This window comes from Falco cherrug, chromosome 1 (assembly GCF_023634085.1).
Source record: "Falco cherrug isolate bFalChe1 chromosome 1, bFalChe1.pri, whole genome shotgun sequence".
NCBI classification, from domain to species: domain Eukaryota; kingdom Metazoa; phylum Chordata; class Aves; order Falconiformes; family Falconidae; genus Falco; species Falco cherrug.
In genome coordinates, this window is record NC_073697.1 from 40,810,135 (window position 1) to 40,824,696 (window position 14,562).

General features: G+C 48.1%; 1 long non-coding RNA gene across 1 annotated transcript; it reads left to right on the forward strand.

The window, feature by feature from the left end:
* The first annotated feature begins 7,767 nt into the window (after positions 1 to 7,767).
* Positions 7,768 to 14,154, forward strand: LOC129737236 (uncharacterized). Its single transcript, XR_008734836.1, has 3 exons — positions 7,768 to 8,484; positions 12,233 to 12,305; positions 13,370 to 14,154. It is a non-coding gene; the product is annotated as an uncharacterized LOC129737236 (long non-coding RNA).
* The last annotated feature ends 408 nt before the right edge of the window (positions 14,155 to 14,562 follow it).

Here is a 14,562-nt window from a genome sequence, read left to right on the forward strand (position 1 = left end):
CCCTCCATATTCTACTTACTATGGGGCAGAACCAAACTTTCCAGCCAGTCTCTATTTACTCTTCCCATACTGCTGTTTAGCTTCAAAGGTATGGGTCCCATTCCTCCCCAAATCCTTGTTCCTCTCTCTTTAAACTTGAGGACTTCTTTCCTCTCCTTCCCACTGAAGGTTGATCCCCAGGCGTGGCTGTGCATCTCCCTGCTTCAGTCTCTGTCCTCTCATTTCCCCTTTCAGATGGGTCATCCTATCCGCTGGGATTTGCAGGGAGAGCAAAGATGGAGCTTGAGCCGTCTAACCCACAGTGTGGGTGCTAGCAGTGAGCGCCAGGCTCCTGGGCTTCAGCTGCTTGCACATCTGGCCAGCTGAGGCATGTTTATTTACGTCTTGTGTTTTATACCCATGTTTCAGTGCTGACATGGGAAATGTAACAGGTAAAATCTCTGTTGTGGCAGGTCAGGTAAGATCAAGCTGAGACTCTCAAGATCTCTTATGCCTTAAAAATCTTAAAATTTAGTTTGGGTTTGGGTGTGGGATTTATTTTCTGGTCCAAAATAGCTTCTTACTGCCTACAAACAAGGGATGGAAGGGATGCACAGGTGGGTGTCCTAGGAGCTGCAAAACCTTGGTTGGGAAGGACCTCGTGAGGTTGACTGGCTTTTCCCCCTTATCATTCAGACTGTTCTCTATGAACCTGAGCTGCTTCTTCCATAGCTCCTCTTTTAAGCAAAGGAAACATGGAAGATCTCATCTGGACTTGGGTGGTATATTCGGAATGCTTTCAAGATGGGAAGCCATTAATTTGGCAACAAATGGTGGGTAGGTCACAAGGTTGGTCAGGAACTGGCTGAAGGATTGATGGGAGAGGTCAGTGTTGCAAGGAGAAGGTTGTTTGGTGAAGCTCCTGAGGAACATGCGCAGTGAATTATTTCAGTCACAAGAATTTTTGTATAGGGAATTTACTCAGAGTGTAAAGTAAGGGAGTGTTATATCCAGAGGAGGGTCAAGAAATGGTGGAGAATGAAGTGGGGGATGTAGGGGTAGCATTGAAAATCAAATAATGAAGATATTAATAGGGGTATTTGAGCTCATATCACTCAAAGCGAAGCTGAATGTTAGGCTGGTGCAAAAGCATCTCTGAAAAAATGTAAACAAGTTCTGGGAGGTGAATAGTGCCAGTATTTCCAGTGTGGTACGGGGTGGTGTAGGCACTCGTAGATCACTGGGATAACTTGGGTTTTTCTGGTCACTTGCGATCAGACTCCAAAAACACATAAGCAGAAGTGTTCAGGGTGGATGGAGATCCTGTCTCATCTAGGGACACTAAAAACGAGCTTCGCTTTGGCCCTACACTAAAGTGGGCATGCTAGTGGTCAAGGGTAGGTGCAGATTAGATGCTGGGAGGAAGGTCTTAAATGGCCAGTGGGAGCATCCTGCTCCCTTACTAATAGGAGTTGGTGAAGAGGAAACCCCCCTCAAATAATGTAACATTTAAACACTTTGAAAGGCAATCAGTACTGGGGATGCCTGCTGTCTGAGTTCCGTGTCCTAAGAGAGATGAGTTAGGTTTTCCTAGACAGATCTGAGCGTATCCCTTGGATCAGGGTTTTTAGGCCTGTTGCTTGCTGTCAATTCTCTTTCTCATTTTGGCAAGTCTGGTAGCATCTGCAGAGGCTTCCAGTTCTGCTTAGCTGTTCACGAGTGCCTCTGTGTTCCAATGTGAATTGATCTGGAATTTCCTTGCTTATGTGTCCTCAGACAAATGGTGCCTTTTTAGCTTCATAAATTTCTGGTCTGATAGAAGCAATGAATTCACAACAGGAATTGCATGAAAATGGAGCACTTGTTAATTGAATAGCCCTGGGTTCAACTCCCATTGTACACTTTCAACAAGGTGCTTGTGTGATCTCTCCTATTGAGAGCCCTCCTATTGAATTTTCTTAAAATAAACCTTCAGGGTAGTTTGATGTCTTGGTAGGAAAGAAAACACCCAATGGGCAAGGCCTGGAGGATTTCAATAGATTAATTGCTCCAGGACAGACAAAAAAAAAAAAAAAAAAAAAGCATGGAAAGTAAAATCTGAGTGACCCATTCATGGCTAGGAAATCACTAGGCACACAATGTATTGTATAGATCACTGTTAAACTGCCCGGCACGGGTAAAACAGGAAATTTATAATAGTTAAAATTGAGCCTTCAGTTAACCCCACCAAAAATCTTCTATTTTTCTGTGTTATCAAAGTTAGTTCAATATCTGCTTTATATACATCCTGTTCCGGACTTTGATCCCTCTATATAGCGCACCTTCCTGCCTTCCAATATCTGATTTATTACATAACCACTTTTCTTCTGAAGCTTTTTCTTTGCCTGCTTTAACTCTTTATCTTGTCAGCCTAAGAGCTGGTTTTATCCACAGTCTTTCCTAGTGTCTTTTCTTGCTTGGTGAAGCCCCAGAGAAAGAATAACTGAGGAGCTGGCAAAGAGGGGAGGCTATAGGGGATGTAAGGTAAGGATGGGTTGCAGTGTCTTCTGGAGAGAGATGCAGAATATCTAAGCTGGCTTGTGTGCATTAAATCAGAAGTTGGGGGGGGTTGTCCATGATGTTTTTGAAGTCCAAGGATTGCACATGTGCAGGATGTGCTCAGTGTCCCACTGCTGGAGCATGGACAGTGTGAGCACAGGAAGGACCACAGGTCCTAGCCCCGTGTGCCCATCCCCTACATCAATTCCCTCTTTCCTAAAACCCAGTGTGGGACGTGGAGGCTTCACGTGCCCTCCCGGCTGTGGCACTAGGCTGGGGATCACTGCCTTCCCGGTACTCCGAAGCTATTTGCAGTCTTTGCCACGTCGTGGGGAAATGGGGAGGAAGTGCTTTGCTTGAGGTCAGAAGGGATGTCACCAGCAGACGGGGAAGGTCCCAAAAGCAGGTTTGATGCTGAAGACTGTTGAAAGATGTGTTTCCTGTGCAACAATAGAGAATTTTGTTGTATTTCCCTGGGGAACCTCTTGAGATAAGGGCTGAAATTAATCCTGTACCAGCAGACACATCCCTTCTCCCTTTGTTGGCACGAAGAGGAACACAAAGACAGAATTAGAATTTACAGTGCTTCTTATGTGCCTTGCACTATCAGGGGTAACCTGCCCCTGTGCAGTGTATTCTATCCTGAACGGACCACCAGGATGACCTGCATCTACCTAATGCACGTCTTCATGTGCATGAGCAGCTACAGATGCTGTTAGAAGTTGCCTTGGAGAGAACAGAAAACTTGTGCTTTGAATTTTAGGAAGAAAATGAAGAAATTGCTTGCTGTTCCTGGTCTGGTTCTGAGTACAGCAGAAAGAAGAGGCAGGATCTCTCCTGCTTGCAGAGAAGCATCTTCACATCCTCCCATGCTTCTCAGCTTGCTGGTCCAGCCTAGGGCAAGGATGCAAGTGTGGCTGGCTCCAACTTTCTGCTGTTAAGCAACGCGTCCCCAGTGGTGGGCATGGCTTAGATCTCTTTCCTCTGCAGAAATGGCTTAACTATGTGAGCCCTGAGCCTTTCCTTCAGGTCCAGTTCAGGCTGGCCAGGAGCTAAAAGGTGTTAATGGAGAGCTGCAAAACTGCAAACCACTCCCATTCTTTAAGGAAGAAACGATTTATAATGAGGGTGGTGAAACACTGGCACAGGTTGCCCAGAGATGGTAGATGCCTCAGCCCTGGTAACATTCAAGGCCAGGTTGGCTCTGAGCAACCTGATCTAGTTGAAGATGTCCCTGCTCGTGACAGGGCATTGGACTAGATGACCTTTAGAGGTCCCTTCCAACCCAACCCATGCTATGATTCCCTGCAGCTTTGTTTCTTCAGGAGATGGGGTTAAAAAGTTCCTGTAATTATAACTTTTTCTTCTCTAAAATAAATCTGCTAAAAGGCCATGTTGTCCCCCTGCCCAAGGACCTGCTTCCTGGCAGTGGGACGTGGTCATGACAGAGTGGGGCTGATAAAGAGATTTCTGTGAGAAAACCAAAGGCCTACAGCTTGCTTCTCTCTCTGGCTGCAAGACTGGAGAAAGAAGTAAAATCCCTAAATTCCCCTCCCTAAAACGGGAAAGGAAAGCAAGGAAGGGATGACTGCACTTGCTTAGCCTGGGCTGCAGATTAAAATTGCTGCTGCAAAGCAAATGAAACAAACATTTTAGGTTTGGCTTGGTTTAGAAAGGGCGTCCCTTCTGCTAGCAGCTTTTGTTTGGTTATGTTAGGTGGGTGCAAGCTCTAATAATAAACTTTCCTGGGAAAATGATGGCTTGCAGAGAGATCAAAGCAAAGGAATAAACCAGCACCAGTCCTGGGATGGGACACTGCGGGGAATGCGGGAGGATGGGGTGGGCACATAAGGAAGTGTGGTGTGCTCCTTCCCACCATCTCTGTGCATTGTCATCTTACCCATCTTGCAAGGTAGTGATGGGCGTTGCTTAGCCTCTTGAGTCTCCTCCCACGCTAAGAGGTCACTGAAGGGCTTAAAGCACTGGAAAGTGAGAGGAGAAGGATGGGAAGATGCATGAAAAGCCATCTTGTTTATCCCCATTGGCCCAAGAGAAGACCACTGCTGCTCCTTGGGGCATCCAGCTACGGAGGTTTCTCCACCTGAAGTGAGTATTGCCTTATTCCTCCCTAAAAAGCTTTTTTTGTGCCTTACTCGCCACCTTTTCATTGGTAGAGCTGAATGGAGACCCCAGGAAGAGGAGGAGGGGGGTCTTTTGGTACAGCCAAGCAGTTTGAGTCCCCGCCACATGCAGAAGCACAGCTCCTGTGAACTAACAGCATGCCCTTGGGGCCACTCCTCAGCAGCCTCAGGATCAGCACTGAGGCAATACCACCTGTAGAGGCTGGGAAAGGGTGGTGTGATCGCTCTGAGCCCCCAATGATGGGGCTCTATGTCAGGTTTTGCTGTCCTTGCTAGGAACCCTGAGGAGCTCCACGCTCCTGCTTCCTGCCGACTTCAGCATGAATAAGCTAACTATTGTTTGATTCAGTACTGAAGTGGAAATGTGTTCCAGATGTGAGAATATCTTTGGTGCAGATCTGCCGAAAGTGGACAAAAGATGGGAGCAGCATCCCTGGAGTGAAGAGGACCAGACTGGCTGTGGTGGGTCAGGTATGGCTAATTGCTAAGGTTCCTTGGAGTAATGTGAGATAAGAGAGACCAGTGTTTGCATGGTCTTATCTAGTTTGGGTTGGAAGCAACCTTTAAAGGTCAACCCATGGGCATGATTGTCTATATAACTATATCTACCTGGCACTTTGCAACGATGTTAGCATGAGGCCAAGCCCAGATCAATACACCCAAGAAAGCCTCTGCTTTGATTCCCCTTGCAGGGAAACTCAATGGGGCTGTTTTGCTGGGTGTGGGGAGGAAATATGTGTTGGGATTCACTGCTGGAAGCACCGAGGTGTGCAGCATCAGCCTGGTGGAAGCCTGCCTTGGCGGTGCCTTGTTGGGATGGATGTGACATCCCAAAGTAGCAGTGAAGGGCAGAGCTCATCTCCAGTAGGAGGAAGGGAAACAGAAATGCTGGAAGCCCAAGGTGTTGGCATCTAGGAAGGAATTACGGCACTGGGAGGCAGGGTGAACGTCTTCTCATGTGGCTAGAGCCACAGGGGTCTTTTGCTCTGCTTCAACCAGCTCGAACTGCCAGTTTCCTTCCTTACGGTTCTAGATGGCAGCCTGCTACCCAATGCTTGGGACGTGGTGAAAGAGCAGGGACACATCGATGTCATCCAGGATACGTTAAACTCTGTCCTGAACTTGCCGGTCCCTCTGGGATGCATGGAGGAGTTCGCTTCTCAGAGAGCTTCTGATTCAGCTGGCTTGCAGACAGCGCTGAGTTCACCCATCTGCCACTTTCTTGGCAGCCAGCGAGGGTAGGAAAATAATGATCGTTTTCAATCAAAGTTTAATGTGTGCAAAAAGCAGCCTAGAGGATTCCTTTGGCAAAGCCTGCTGTGGGGGAAGACAGCTGCTGGAGTGGGCCAGGAAGGCATTTTCCCCATGCCCAGGGTCAACCTTTTGTTGTAAGCGAACATTTTTGACTGTCTGCAGCCAGTCTGCCGTGGCCAAGTGTCTCGTGCTCGCCGCAGAGGTGTTCTCATCCCTTTTCTGCCTTCGGTAGTCCTGCCCGTCTGACATTTCAAGCACAATTTGTGCACTGTTGCAGACAGCCTTCAAAGGCTGAGCTGTGAAGAAGCTGGTATTGGGGCTTGGGGTCTTCTGCTTGGGTCTTCTCCCAGCAGCTTTCCCATTGCTGTCCAGGCTAGCCTTCTATACTTGCATCCTACTTACAGGCAAGGAACAAATCAGTGTTTTGTGATCTGGACATTTGAGAGGTTTTGTAATAGTTTAATTCCCTGTTTTTTGCTCAGGATGTGTGTTTGTCCATGCAATGCCGTCCCTACCCACGTTCTCATTCCTAACTGCTGTCTTCAAAGTAGGCTGCCATGAAGTATGGGGGTTGCTGGAAGTTGTCGTGCTTGAAGTCAAAAGGGGAGCTCTGTAGATGTAAAGCTAAGAGCATCCTTCACCTGAGGAAGGCATTCCTTAATGTGTTGCAGCAAGCCTTGAGGCTGTGGGTCAGCCCTTGAAGAGTTAACTGGTACCTGTACAAGACTTAAGCTTGCAGAAAGCTGGTCTCAACCTGTCAACCAGGGCACCATGCCACAGATTAATTTTTGTAACTTAATTGTATTTGCTTTTTTCTCTCTCTCTTTTTTTTTCTTCTTCTTTTGTCTCTGTAAGTCAGAGTCTTTCAATTAATTACTTATCATATGCAGCCAGATTTCCTCTTTCATTTCTAATGGAAGAAAAGGTAGCTGGTGAACCCTGCTCCGACAGAAAAGCTGCTGGGCTTTGGTGGAAATGATGGTTGCTGTTCCAAAGCACAACCCTGGTACTGAGTTGTTTGCACCTTTGCTTTGTCACTGGCTTTTTGCTGCTGTATTGTGCCTGGTTTGCACGGCTTGCCTGGTAGCACCAGCGTTGCTGAAGGCTGCCCTTATCTCGCACGGCTTTCCCACCCTCTGGGTTCATCTTTCCTTCTCTGCTTCCCCCCATCTGTGGTGTGCGTGAAGACTTGTCCTTCTTTCCATGGACGTGTTAAGACAGCCGTGCCCCACAGAGGTGGCTTTGATCGCTTCTGCTGTGCTAGAAATATGCTCTGAGACTCAATGCTGTTCTGAAGCTGCCTCCCACAGGAGGAATGCAGGAAAGAAAGCAAAATAATGGGGAAAAGATGTTGAGCAAATCTCTTTTCTGTCTTGGAAGGAAAAGCTCAGCTAAAGAAGACTCTGAGCACCAAACCCCTTTAACCAGATTCTGCTTTCTAGTTGACCCTACAGATAATGTCAGGAGGGGACAGTCTTGATTCAGTGTGACAAATCCAGGTCAAAGCCATTGAAAGAACCCGGCATGTGTCTAAAGTTCATGCGGGGCTGCTGATCCCTGCGTGGAGACCTTCCCCAAATTAGCAGAGTATTGCAAGGCAAGGAGCAGAGGTTATTCTGTCCTCTTCCCAAGTGAAGATAAAAAGAAGGTAGTAGGAGAAAGAAAACACAGCGCACAGCTGTTTCCTTACATCTGTGTTGGTTCTTTGATAGCAGCTATTTTTGGGATCTGAGCTATATTTTGTTCCTGTTTTGAGATAGTCTGAATTGAACATTTCAGGTGTCTTTGGGGAAGGCTTGGGGTGGAGGGGGTGGGTGGGGGGAAGAGCAGATTACGCAAATTTCTAATAAAGAGATACTGCAATAAAACCTGAACTTATATATTGCACAGGAGCTGGAACTGTGACAATAACATGATCTGGAAATGGACCCCAAGCCTGGCTGACCCAACCTGTGATGTCACCTTGAACACAGGGGACAAGTTCTTCAAGGAAAGGAAAAGGTTTGTGGAGAAGAAAACACTTAACAGCTATGATTAAAATAAAATAAATCCTGTCTGCTGTGTTTATAAAGCATAGGGGAACAGAAGGTCTGTGTATGGAAGCTGGATGTTCCCTTGTGTCCTCTCTCAGCTCTTGGAGAGGGGAAACCAGGCATATGCTTGGGTGTCCTTGGAGTCTAAGGTTAGAAAGATTCCATCAAGGTTAAAGAGCCCAATGAGGAGATTGTTTTACCACTGGCTCCCCTGTTGCTGCTTGAGATCTTCCAGCCTCTTCCCATGAGATGCTTGGTCCACACTGCCAGTTTACACTCGGCTGTGGGGAGCTAAGTGCCATTACCAGCCAAGCTCGTTGTCATGCCAACATGTCATGCCAACCCTTCTCCAGCCAGACAGCAATGTCATTAATCCATCATTAGAGCCAGTTCTTACTGTTCTTTGCTGCAGGAGCTGCCTTGAGATATGAAGACCCCACTGCGGCTGACCTCCAGAAGCAGTGCAGTGTGCCCCACCACAGCTGGGTTTAGCTACCAGGATCCTCTTTGGAGTCTCTTTTGAGGAATCTGCAGTTCAGGTCAGGAACTCCTCATTATGTTACACAAAAGTAGCAGAAGAAATGTTCTGTCAAGAGCCAGTAAGAATAATGGAGAGGCAAACTTGGTGTCTGCCAGGGTGGGGACTGCAGATTGCTGGGAGCTAGAAAGGTAAGGAAAGGTGACCATGGCTGTATGGTTGTAGTCTTCCCACTAGCACGGGTTCTGGCTCCTGCCTGGCCCTGGTGAACCCTTGGTCTGATCCAAGATGGATATTGCATCAAAACCCCCTCAAGACAAAGAGCTAATTAGTGATATGGCTGGAACAGACCAGGTGTCCTGCAAAGGCAGGTCCTGGGAAGAACTGAGGAGATCTTCCTAGGGCTGTAGCATCATGCCTGGAGATGTTGCAGCAGGGTCTAGGGGACAGCTGGGACAACTTAGCTTGTCCTGGAGGCAACTGCCCAGGAGGCACTGGCCTCTGCAGCCGCCATGTGAAGCCTGTCCATCCCTGTAGCATCTCACCCCAGGACATCTGCTTATTTCTTGGCTGCAAGGTCTGTTGGTGGGGCCCATCTCCCTGTGCTCAGGATTTAGTACAATGGACCCCTGTTTCATCTGAGGAGTTGCTGTCAGTGCACCAAAAAAAGAGGGAGGGGAAATATTGCTTTCTCTGGGAATAAAAATCACAGGAGCAAAACCCAAGTAACCTTGGTTACCGTGCTTTTATTTGCGGTAAACAGAACGGCTGATAGCAGAAGTCCTTTTCTTATGTATGTTCTGAGTATGCAGTGTACCCACGAATGGAAAACAGCAAAGCCAGGGCAAGGAAGACTTTGGTAAAACAAGCAAAATGTTGCCAATGTGATGTCATGGTTTTCTCATCACTCCAGTGCTCCTGGCAAGTCTCTCCTAAGGAGGTTGGCTCTTTGATACAATGGGAAGTTGTTCCTTCTCTCCTTTGTTCTTGGCCAACTTACATCCTGTGGCGATTTGTTTTCGTTGCTTCTAGAGTTGAAACGTCTTTGGCTGCAGTCACGAAAATGCTAACGAGGTGTCCATGGTTGGATAGCTTTGTATAAGGGGTTTGTAGTTTAAATCCTTAATAATGTGGGATTTGGAAGTTATGTTTGCCTGATGCTTAGCCTACCCAGGAGCTAACCTCTCAGTTTGGTTGTTATAGAAATGCCCTTTGTGGCTTTCCCACCAGCTTTCAGCTCTGGAAGGTCTCTCTCTTGCCATATTCAGAAATGCCTGCTCATCATTTCCTCTCTTTTTTTCTGTGGAAAGTGGGACTTCCACAGCAGGAGTCACTCATGCTATATCCTCATACTCCTTTTCAGGCATTTTCGGCTCAGTGCTGTGTTATCAATATTGCGCTGCCAGTCTGGAGAGGAGGACGGTACCTCCAGCAGAAGTCTGTTTATCTCCAGTCCCTCTTGTACGACAGCCTGCCGAGATGCAAGCTGCAACCAGACTTTCTCTGAAAAATATTTTTAACCCTTCCTCCCTCCCACTTGTCTTACCAGCCAGATCCCTGGGGACTTGCTGAACAAGATTGTTCTCACTTACGTGCCTCTTGTGACTGTATGAAAGAGCTTAGCCCTGCTTTGAGAAATACACTTCTTACATATATTCTTCCTGTCTATACCCTTTTTTTTCTTGTGTCTTTGCCATGAAATCCCAGTTGTCAGGCCACAGAGGAAAAGTTTGAAATCGACTTGATGTTTTACTTGCAATAGATTTTTTTTTTTTTTTGTCTTTCCATATTTTGAAGACATTTGAGCAATGTAAGGACATTTTTTCACGGCACATTCTCTGTCCTGATTGACCAAAGTACAGCAGTATTTGTGCTGCTCTCATGCTTATTGGGGGACTTATTTGATCAAATGTAGGCATTTAATCTAGTGTGGTCTTTCAAAGTCAGTGAATCCTACCCCACTGCAGATATCCCCACTGCTGGACCCTACCCTCCATACCTGAGCTGCAAAGAACGCATGTTGGAGCTGAGCAAGGCTGGTTCGTCATGTGCATTAACATGCAGTGCACATGTAGGCATATGTATACAGCTGTGACCTGCTCCAAGGATGGAAGAAGCATCGTTGTATTGCCATGGTGACTTGCGGTACTGCAGCCTTGGCATGACCTGATATAGAAAACCCACGGACATGTGTGGACAGTGCTGTACTCTGAACACACAATTCATCCCGACTGCAGCATGCGAATGGGAAGACTTTAACCCATGTCTTACTGTCCTGCTGTTCATTTGCTGCAGTCTGACAGCTATGTAACCATCTCTGTTTGCTTCTGCAAACTCCGCCATCCTCACTGCACACCGAACACAGTGAAGTCCAACCACTGGTTTGGAAAAGGTGACCACTTCATGTTTTAATAGCACTGAAGTGAAGAAGCACAAGAAGAAGGCAAAACCCCCACAATTTACAAAAACACATCAACAGTGCAGCCTCATTGGATAAATTCAGCCTAAACAAGCATTAATGTAATTTAAACTAATGACAAGATGAAAACTGACAAGAGTACAGGGAAATAGGTAAAGCCAAGGAGTCTGGGTGCAACGTTTGATGCATATCACGTATGGATCCATAGAAGAAGGTAAAAGCTCTGTCCAGTTGCTGACTGCTGTGTTACAGTTTTTGGGAAAGGCACCTGTGGTTAGTGTGCAGGGTCCTGGTTCAGCCCTTCCTGGCCTCACCTCCTTTGACCTTGATTGCAAGGAAGTTTCTCAGCCAGGATGGCTTGTGGAGTTTTGTGCAGCTTCCTTGTATTGGGTTTGCGTGGCCGGGGCCTGTCGTTGTGGGCTGCCGGGCGGCTCCTGTGAGCAGGTGCCAGCAGGTTCCCCCGTGCCCGATGGCGCCAACGCCAGCCGGCTCCCAGCCGGGCCCGCCGCTGGCCACGGCCCAGCCCAGCGGCCACGCTGGCACCGCCTGGGGGGCACCGCTTACACCGGGGACAAGGGACAGATCCTGCGGCAGCGCCAGGCGCCGGAGCAGAGGTGCCCCCCACCCGCGGGGCAGCCCCCGGCCAGGCAGCCCGTGCCCCCCGGCCCGGCCCGGGGAGGTCCGCGGTGGAGCTGATCCCCAGCTGCAGCCCGTGGGAAGGACTCATGGCGGAGCAGCCCATGGAGGACTGTCTCCTGTGGGAAGGCCCCCGCGCTGGAGGGGGGAAGGGTGTGAGGGGGCAGCAGTGGCAGCGGCAGCAGCGGCGTGTGAGGGACTGACACAGCCGCATTCCCTGTCCTGGGCACTGTTCAGGGGGAGGAGGCAGAGAATTTGGGATGAAGTTGAGCCTGGGAGGAAGGATCGGGGAAGGGGTGGCGGCACTGGGGGTTGTTTCTCCTGCCCCGCTCTGGGCTGGCTGGCAATCAGTGCCGCCGGTGTCCCCGAGCGGGGCCGGTGCTGGCCGTGAGGGCACCCGCTGAGCGATCTCCCCCTGCCCTCACCCCCAGCCTGTCGGTGCATTTTCTCTGCCCGGCCCAGCTGAGGAGGGAGGGACCGAGCGGCTGGGGGGGCACCCGGCGCCCAGCCACGGTCAGCCCAGCACACTCCTGTTCGGTTTTTGGCCATCCATAGTTCCATGTGCACCTGGAGGCCTCCTAATGACTTTTTGAACTAAGTTTGTTCAGAAGTAGGTGTGTTTTTTAGCTGCAGGTATGTGTGGTAATCTAGATTTACCTGATTTAATCCTGTTGGGCAGAGGGAGCAAGGGGAGGAGAGACTTACAGGTTTATTCTTTTGCTTATGTTGGTTTTTTGTGTGACTCTTGCCCCAGGGCTGTTATTTTTGGAGAGTCAGTGCTCGTGTTTATTGTGAAGGCTCCTAGAGCTCTTGGCACAGGCTTTGAGGTATGTAAATCTAAATAAGAATGACATTTAAAATAGGTTACATGTTATACCCGAGTGTGCTCAGAGAGGAAATATGAGTAGATTGACTTCAGAACCTTGAATTAAAAAAAATCCCTTGTGGGAGTATCGTTATAGTTCTCAGCACCTCCAGGTAATTATATTCTGATGTAAGTTGTTTGGATCCCAATTCAAGGTCACTCTAATCTGGACCTTGTTATGATGGATAAAGAGAAATTAATCATTGAGCTGGAAGCTGCATTTTCCCTCGAGGCATGTGATCATGGCCCACCTGCTTAAATTTGGGCAAAGATGGGACGGTTTTGGCTAACAATGTGTATGCACAGATACGTGGAGCAGCTCACGAGGGTCAGAGGGCCACAGCCGGCACAAGTGAGCAGCAAAACTGAGTGGCAAGGAAAAGAACGTGGAGAGGAAGGTGGCAGTGGGAACTGGGAGTCATTTCACTTATCAGTGTTTTTTGTTTGCCAAGCCAAAATGCCTCCAGAAAACACAAGCAAAAATACAGTCTTGGGGAGCCTGCTGGCTCGGCAGATGTGGTTGCACTGACGGTGCTGCCTGTGGATGATGCACAGGTGGGGAGGTACTGAAGAGGTCTGGGGAGCTGTGCAGCAGCATCCCCCTGCTCGGGTAGTGCAGCGTGGCCAGAAGACTGCTGGTCATGGAAGGTGCGTGCAGAGGTACTCAGCTGGTGGGGGGAGTTTGAAAGACAACACAAACTGCCAGCAGCTTCCCAGGCTCTGGCTTTTGGGGCTGGGTTCTGGATTATCTGCTCGGCCTTATGGGGAGCAGGTTTTTGTGTGTGTGTGTCTATGGTTATTCTGAAAGACACACAAGGAAGCTGAGTCCCACTGTGCTTCTCTTTCCCTTAGCCATCCAAGTGGATGGCCCAGTATGGAGTAGCTAGAACCTGGGTCAGAAAAGAAAGATTAAGGGATTTGTACTTCTTAAACTGTTCTTTAGCACCATGGGCAAGAGTTCAGCCTATGTCTACCATTACAAGTGTTTCCCTTAGTCCAAACTAGTCCTTGTACTTTGTTCTTTAGGTGAATCTTATAACACGTAGGAGTGGCTCTAGCAAGTTTGGTGTGAAATGTGGATCTTGATTGCCAGGTCTAGAAGAGGTTCAAATCTACTTGAACTTTTGCTACAGTCAAGTTTAAATTGCCAAACCTGAAGAAAGCAGACCGTATGTTCCCCCACTATCTCTTGCACAGCATCCAAAAATAACCCACACTTCTTGTTCTTCATCATTGCCACCAGAATCCCCCCTTCAAGCACCAATCCAGTGCAGGCATGGAGGAATATTTCCGCTGTGTATGTCCTAGCCCACCTAAGTATGAACATCGAGTTTGCTTTCAGTGAGTCAGTGCTTGTGGTGCCTTGCAGCATGTGTCAGAGTTTAAGAGCAGAGCTGCCCGTGCTTTCTGCTCAGTGATTTAGATGCTTTGGCTACAGAGCTGCTTCCTTGCCTGTCCTCTCTCTTTGTTTCAAGCCCTCAGTGCTCTTAGCTCTTAAGTATATATCTACATGTCATCCTTGGTAATGAAGACCTGGAAGATATTTTAAAGACATAGACAATAAAACTCAGCATCTCTTTACTTCCTTTCCCCTTTCCTATGCCCAAGCATGGAGTTCTTCTGCAAGGAGTTCTTGCTTGCTTTACTATATATTTATGTTTTAAAAATCTTGCTGCCATCTGAAACTGTTGGCTCCAGTTTGGGCTTTTTTGGGTTTGGTTTTGTTGGTGGGTTTTTGTTGTTGTTTTTGTTGTTGTCCTCTCAAGAGGAAGAAAGTATGTGCGTTTCCAAGTTCTTGAATAAATGTCAAATAAAACATTCCAAACAATTATTCAAGCTGGTAATAAGCAGTGAGACATCCTTCCTGTAGAGAAGCCGAACAATGGTTTCCTCTGACAGAAGCAACATATTAGGAGCCTTCCATATGTTGGTGCTGATTTAAACGGCGGCAACATCTCCAAGCAGGGTAGGAGGCCCCAGCAAGTATCTGGATATCCTGTGGGAAGAAAAGCTCTGCGGGTAACACCCAGGCTCCCCCCCAACATGCCAGAAAGTTACGGGAGTTTTGTCTGTGTCTCCTCAACATCCTTCAGTTCTGAGGGCATTTGCTTACTTCCCTGGCTGTTTTCATTCTTCCCAGCACACCCAGCACTCCTCTGTGGCTTACCCTGAGCACCCCAGGGAGGCAGGTGAGCCATCCCCCACCTCAAACGCCAGGA